Raw genomic sequence first — 7633 nt, forward strand, 5'->3', positions numbered from 1 at the left:
GCCCTGGGAGGCACAGCTGGGAGCGGTCCTAGGCCGAACCTTTCCTGCGCCCTTTCCTAGCCTGAGCCGCCCGTGCTTACAGCGAGCTCTGAGTCCGCTCCGGTCCGTTCTGTCCCCCCCCATCCTTTCAAAAAGAGGAGTTTAAGGTCTCATCCCCGCTGGTGTTTATGATTAAAGTAGGTATGAAAACTACTTTATGTCAGCAGAGGGATTTGATCACGGGATTGGGGAAGATGATGCTCTTGAATGTGGCGCCTTACACCGCTCGGCCCTTCCGGCAGCCTCTGGAACGCGGCTTTGGAGGCTGACTGCCACCTCGCGAAACAGGGAGAGTTCACACTGTTCTCTACTGGACATTTAAGTATGTGTCCAGATACAGGTTGAGAGGACAGATGCATGTATGTACCAGAGTGAGCTCCAGAGAGACTGATGGGGACATAAGACTGGGGAAGAGCGAGAGATGGAGAAAGAGAAAGGTGCCTGTGTCGAGTCAGCAGCAGAGAAAATGAAAAAAGGGGCCTCCTGGGATAACCACACACTACTTCCTCACAAAGAACACACAGAGGGTGTGTGAAATGACATAGTCACAGCAGCCTGGCTAGCTCAGTCAGTAGAGCATGAGACTCCTAATCTCAAGGTCGTGGGTTCAAGCCCCACGTTGGGTGTGGTGCTTTTTAAAGGCTTCTCAATTTTCGGGTTTAACATAAACTCTCACCTTTTTCAGATATTTCGCTGAGGCTTAAAACTACACACACACACATCCTGCAGTTTGCCTCACGATTCCCACAGGACTCCACACAATGCAGCACTTCCCCCCCTGGGAGGCACCGCTGGGAGCGGTCCTAGGCCGAGCCTTTCCTGCGCCCTTTCCTAGCCTGAGCCGCCCGTGCTTAGAGCGAGCTCGGAGTCCGCTCCGGTCCGTCCTGTCCCCCCCCATCCTTTCAAAAAGAGGAGTTTAAAGTCTCATCCCCGCTGGTGTTATGATTAAAGTAGGTATGAAAACTACTTTATGTCTGCAGCGGGATTTGATCACGGGACTGGGGAAGATACTTCTCTTGAATGTGGCGCCTTACACCGCTCGGCCATTCCGGCAGCCTGCGGAACCTCGCTCTGGAGGCTGACAGCCACCTCGCGACACAGGGAGAGTTCACTCTGTTCTCTACTGGACATTTAAGTATGTGCCCAGAGACAGGTTGAGAGGACAGATGCATGTATGTACCACAGTGAGCTCCAGAGAGACTGATGGGGACATAAGACTGGGGTAGAGCGAGAGATGGAGAAAGAGAAAGGTGCCTGTGTCGAGTCAGCAGCAGAGAAAATGAAACAAAGGGGCCTCCTGGGATAACCACACACTACTTCCTCAAAAAGAACACACAGAGGGTGTGTGAAATGATATAAGACCAGCAGCTCGGCTAGCTCAGTTGGTAGAGCATGATACTCTTAATCTCAGGGTCGTGGGTTCGAGCCACACGTTGGGCGTGATGCTTTTTAAAGGCTTCTCCATTTTCGGGTTTAACATTAACTCTCACCTTTTTCAGATATTTCGCTGAGGCTTAAAAATACACACACATACATCCTGCTGTTTGCCTCACGATTCCCACAGGACTCCACACAACGCAGCACTTCCCGCCCTGGGAGGCACCGCTGGGAGCGGTCCTAGGCCGAGCCTTTCCTGCACCCTTTCAAAGCCTGAGCCGCCCGTGCTTACAGCGATCTCGGAGTCTGCTCCGGTCCGTCCTGTCCCCCCCCATCCTTTCAAAAAGAGGAGTTTAAGGTCTGATCCCGCTGGTGTTATGATTAAAGTAGATATGAAAACTACTTTACGTAAGCAGCGGGATTTGACCACGTGACTGGGGAAGATACTGCTCTTGAATGTGGCACCTTACACCGCTCAGCCATTCTGGCAGCCTCCGGAACATTGCTTTGGAGGCTGACTGCCACCTCGCGAAACAGGGAGAGTTCACACTGTTCTCTACTGGACATTTAAGTATGTGCCCAGAGACAGGTTGAGAGGACAGATGCATGTATGTATCAGAGTGAGCTCCAGAGAGACTGATGGGGACATAAGACTGGGGTAGAGCGAGAGATGGAGAAAGAGAAAGGTGCCTGTGTCGAGTCAGCAGCAGAGAAAATGAAACAAATGGGCCTCCTGGGATAACCACACACTACTTCCTCAAAAAGAACTCACAGAGGGTTTGTGAAATGATATAGGAACAACAGCCCGGCTAGCTCAGTCGGTAGAGCATGAGACTCTTAATCTCAGGGTGGTGGGTTCGAGCCCTACGTTGGGCGTGATGCTTTTTAAAGGCTTCTTCTTTTTCGGGTTTAACATTAACTCTCACCTTTTTCAAATATTTCGCTGAGGCTTAAAACTACACACACATACACATCCTGCAGTTTGCCTCACGATTCCCACAGGACTCCACACAACGCAGCACTTCCCACCCTTGGAGGCGCCGCTGGGAGCGGTCCTAGGCCGAGCCTTTCCTGCGCCTTTTCCTAGCCTGAGCCGCCCGTGCTTACAGCGAGCTCTGAGTCCGCTCTGGTCCGTCCTGTCCCCCCCCATCCTTTCAAAAAGAGGAGTTTAAGGTCTCATCCCCGCTGGTGTTATGATTAAAGTAGGTATGAAAACTACTTTACTTCAGCAGCTGGATTTGATCACGGGACTGGAGAAAATACTGCTCTTGAATGTGGCGCCTCACACCACTCAGCCATTCCGGCAGCCTCCAGAACATGGCTCTGGAGGCTGACTGCCACCTCACGAAACAGGGAGAGTTCACACTGTTCTCTACTGGACATTTAAGTATGTGCCCAGAGACAGGTTGAGAGGACAGATGCATGTATGTACCAGAGTGAGCTCTAGAGAGACTGATGGGGACATAAGACTGGGGTAGAGCGAGAGATGGAGAAAGAGAAAGGTGCCTGTGTCGAGTCAGCAGCAGAAAAAATAAAACAAAGGGGCCTCCTGGGATAACCACACACTACTTCCTCACAAAGAACACACAGAGGGTGTGTGAAATGACATAGGAACAGCAGCCTGGCTAGCTCAGTCGGTACAGCATGATATTCTTAATCTCAGGGTTGTGGGTACGAGCCCCATGTTGGGTGTGATGCTTTTTAAAGGCTTCTTCTTTTTCGGGTTTAACATTAACTCTCACCTTTTTCAAATATTTCGCTGAGGCTTAAAACTACACACACATACACATCCTGCAGTTTGCCTCACGATTCCCACAGGACTCCACACAACGCAGCACTTCCCACCCTTGGAGGCGCCGCTGGGAGCGGTCCTAGGCCGAGCCTTTCCTGCGCCCTTTCCTAGCCTGAGCCGCCCGTGCTTACAGCGAGCTCGGAGTCCGCTCCGGTCCGTCCTGTCCCCCCCCATCCTTTCAAAAAGAGGAGTTTAAGGTCTCATCCCCGCTGGTGTTATGATTAAAGTAGGTATGAAAACTACTTTATGTCGGCAGCAGGATTTGATCACAGGACTGGGGAAGATACTGCTCTTGAATGTGGCACCTTACACCGCTCGGCCATTCCGGCAGCCTACGGAGTATGGCTCTGGAGGCTGACTACCACCTCGCGAAACAGGGAGAGTTCACACTGTTCTCTACTGGACATTTATGTATGTGCCCAGAGACAGGTTGAGAGGACAGATGCATGTATGTACCAGAGTGAGCTCCAGAGAGACTGATGAGGACATAAGACTGGGGTAGAGCGAGAGATGGAGAAAGAGAAAGGTGCCTGTGTCGAGTCAGCAGCAGAGAAAATGAAACAAAGGGTCCTCCTGGGATAACCACACACTACTTCCTCACAAAGAACACACAGAGGGTGTGTGAAATGACATAGGCACAGCAACTGGCTAGCTCAGTCGGTAGAGCATGAGACTCTTAATCTCAGGGTCGTGGGCTCGAACCCCACGTTGGGCGTGATGCTTTTAAAGGCTTCTCCATTTTCGGGTTTAACATTAACTCTCACCTTTTTCAGATATTTCGCTGAGGCTTAAAAATACACACACACACACACTTCCTGCAGTTTGCCTCACGATTCCCACAGGACTCCACACAACGCAGCACTTCCCGCCCTGGGAGGCGCTGCTGGGAGTGGTCCTAGGCCGAGCCTTTCCTGCTCCCTTTCCTAGCCTGAGCCGCCCGTGCTTACAGCGAGCTCGGAGTCCGCTCCGGTCCGTCCTGTCCCCCCCCCTTCCCATCCTTTCAAAAAGGAAGAGTTTAAGGTCTCATCCCCACTGGTGTTATGATTAAAGTAGGTATGAAAACTACTTTATGTCGGCAGCAGGATTTGATCACAGGATTGGGGAAAATACTGCTTTTGAATGTGGCGCCTTACACCGCTCAGCCATTCCGGCAGCCTTCAGAACACGGCTCTGGAGGCTGACTGCCACCTCGCGAAACAGGGAGAGTTCACACTGTTCTCTACTGGACATTTAAGTATGTGCCCAGAGACAGGTTGAGAGGACAGATGCATGTATGTACCAGAGTGAGCTCCAGAGAGACTGATGGGGACATAAGACTGGGGTAGAGCGAGAGATGGAGAAAGAGAAAGGTGCCTGTGTCGAGTCAGCAGCAGAGAAAATGAAACAAAGGGGCCTCCTTGGATAACCACACACCACTTCCTCACAAAGAACACACAGAGGGTGTGTGAAATGACGTAGGCACAGCAGCCCGGCTAGCTCTGTCGGTAGAGCATGAGACTCTTAATCTTAGGGTCGTGGGTTTGAGCCCCACGTTGGGCGTGATGCTTTTTAAAGGCTTCTCCATTTTCGGGTTTAACATTAACTCTCACCTTTTTCAGATATTTCGCTGAGGCTTAAAACTACACACACACACATCCTGCAGTTTGCCTCACGATTCCCACAGGACTCCACACAACGCAGCACTTCCTGCCCTGGGAGGCCCCGCTGGGAGCGGTCCTAGGCCGAGCCTTTCCTGCGCCCTTTCCTAGCCTGAGCCGCCCGTGCTTACAGCGAGCTCGGAGGCCGCTCCGCTCCGTCCTGTCCCCCCCCCATCCTTTCAAAAAGAGGAGTTTAAGGTCTCATACCCGCTGGTGTTATGATTAAAGTAGGTATGAAAACTACTTTAGGTCGGCAGCAGGATTTGATCACAGGACTGGGGAAGATACTGCTCTTGAATGTGGTGCCTTACACCGCTCGGCCATTCCAGCAGCCTCCGGAACACATCTCTGGAGGCTGACTGCCAGCTCGCGAAACAGGGAGCGTTCACACTGTTCTCTACTGGACATTTAAGTATGTGCCCAGAGACAGGTTGAGAGGACAGATGCATGTATGTACCAGACTGAGCTCCAGAGAGACTGATGGGGACATAAGACTGGGGTAGAGCGAAAGATGGAGAAAGAGAAAGGTGCCTGTGTCGAGTCAGCAGCAGAGAAAATGAAACAAAGGGGCCTCCTGGGATAACCACACACTACTTCCTCACAAAGAACACACAGAGGGTGTGTGAAATGATATACCCCGGCTAGCTCAGTGGGTAGCGCATGAGACTCTTAATCTCAGGGTTGTAGGTACGAGCCCCATGTTGGGCGTGATGCTTTTTAAAGGCTTCTCCTTTTTCGGGTTTAACATTAACTCTCACCTTTTTCAGATATTTTGCTGAGGCTTAAAACTACACACACAAACATCCTGCAGTTTGCCTCACTATTCCCACAGGACTCCACAAAACGCAGAACTTCCCGCCCTGGGAGGCGCCGCTGGGAGTGGTCCTAGGCCGAGCCTTTCCTGCGCCCTTTCCTAGCCTGAGCCTCCCGTGCTTACAGCGAGCTCGGAGTCCGCTCCGGTCCGTCCTGTCCCCCCCATCCTTTCAAAAAGAGGAGTTTAAGGTCTCATCCCCTCTGGTGTTATGATTAAAGTAGGTATGAAAACTACTTTATTTCAGCAGCGGGATTTGATCACAGGACTGGGGAAGATACTACTCTTGAATGTGGCACCTTACACCGCTCGGCCATTCCGGCAGCCTCTGGAACACGGCTCTGGAGGCTGATTGCCACCTCGCAACACAGGGAGAGTTCACACTGTTCTCTACTGGACATTTAAGTATGTGCCCAGAGACAGGTTGAGAGGACAGATGCATGTATGTACCAGAGGGAGCTCCAGAGAGACTGATGGGGACATAAGACTGGGGTAGAGCGAGAGATGGAGAAAGAGAAAGGTGCCTGTGTCGAGTCAGCAGCAGAGAAAATGAAACAAAGGGGCCTCCTAGGATAACCACACACTACTTCCTCACAAAGAACACACAGAGGGTGTATGAAATGTCATCCGCACAGCAGCCTGGCTAGCTCAGTCTGTAGAGCATGAGCCTCTTAATCTCAGGGTCGTGGGTTTGAGCCCCATGTTGGGTGTGATGCTTTTTAAAGGCTTCTCCATTTTCGGGTTGAACATTAACTCTCACCTTTTTCAGATATTTCGCTGAGGCTTAAAACTACACACACACACATCCTGCAGTTTGCCTCACGATTCCCACAGGACTCCACACAACGCAGCACTTCCCGCCCTGGGAGGCGCCGCTTGGAGCGGTTCTAGTCCGAGCCTTTCCTGCGCCCTTTCCTAGCCTGAGCCGCGCGTGCTTACAGCGAGCTCGGAGTCCGCTCCGGTCCGTCCTGTCCCCCCCCATCCTTTCAAAAAGAGGAGTTTAAGGTCTCATCCCCGCTGGTGTTATGATTAAAGTAGGTATGAAAACTACTTTATGTCGGCAGCAGTATTTGATCACGGGACTGGGGAAGATACTACTCTTGAATGTGGCGCCTTACACCGCTCGGCCATTCCGGCAGCCTGCTGAACACAGTTCTGACTGCCACCTCGCGACACACGGAGAGTTCACACTGTTCTCTACTGGACATTTAAGTATGTTCCCAGAGACAGGTTGAGAGGACAGATGCATGTATGTACCAGAGTGAGCTCCAGAGAGACTGAAGGGGACATAACACTGGGGTAGAGCGAGAGATGGAGAAAGAGAAAGGTGCCTGTGTCGAGTCAGCAGCAGAGAAAATGAAACAAAGGGGCCTCCTGGGATAACCACATACTACTTCCTCACAAAGAACACACAGAGGGTGTGTGAAATGACATAGGAACAGCAGCCTGACTAGCTCAGTCGGTAGAGCATGAGACTCTTAATCTCAGGGTCGTGGGTTTAAGCCCCACTTTGGGCGTGATGCTTTTTAAAGCCTTCTCCATTTTCGGGTTGAGCATTAACTCTCACCTTTTTCAGATATTTCGCTGAGGCTTAAAACTACACACACACACATCCTGCAGTTTGCCTCACGATTCCCACAGGACTCCACACAAAGCAGCACTTCCCGCCCTGGGTGGCGCCGCTGGGAGCGGTCCTAGGCAGAGCCTTTCCTGCGCCCTTTCCTAGCCTGAGCCGCCCGTGCTTACAGCGAGCTCGGAGTCCGCTCCGGTCCGTCCTGTCCCCCCCCATCCTTTCAAAAAGAGGAGTTTAAGGTCTCATCCCCGCTGGTGTTATGATTAAAGTAGGTATGAAAACTACTTTATGTCAGCAGCGCGATTTGACCACGGGACTGGGGAAGATACTGCTCTTGAATGTGGCGCCTTACACCGCTCAGCCATTCCGGCAACCTGCGGAACACGCCTCTGGAGGCTGACTTC

The 7633-nt window shown here is 51.8% G+C and overlaps 1 non-coding gene across 1 annotated transcript; it reads left to right on the top strand.

The window, feature by feature from the left end:
* The first annotated feature begins 592 nt into the window (after positions 1–592).
* On the top strand, positions 593–665 carry TRNAR-CCU (transfer RNA arginine (anticodon CCU)). The gene has a single exon. It is a non-coding gene; the product is annotated as a tRNA-Arg (tRNA).
* The last annotated feature ends 6968 nt before the right edge of the window (positions 666–7633 follow it).

Source organism: Pleurodeles waltl, chromosome 6 (assembly GCF_031143425.1).
Source record: "Pleurodeles waltl isolate 20211129_DDA chromosome 6, aPleWal1.hap1.20221129, whole genome shotgun sequence".
Classification (NCBI taxonomy): Eukaryota; Metazoa; Chordata; class Amphibia; order Caudata; family Salamandridae; genus Pleurodeles; species Pleurodeles waltl.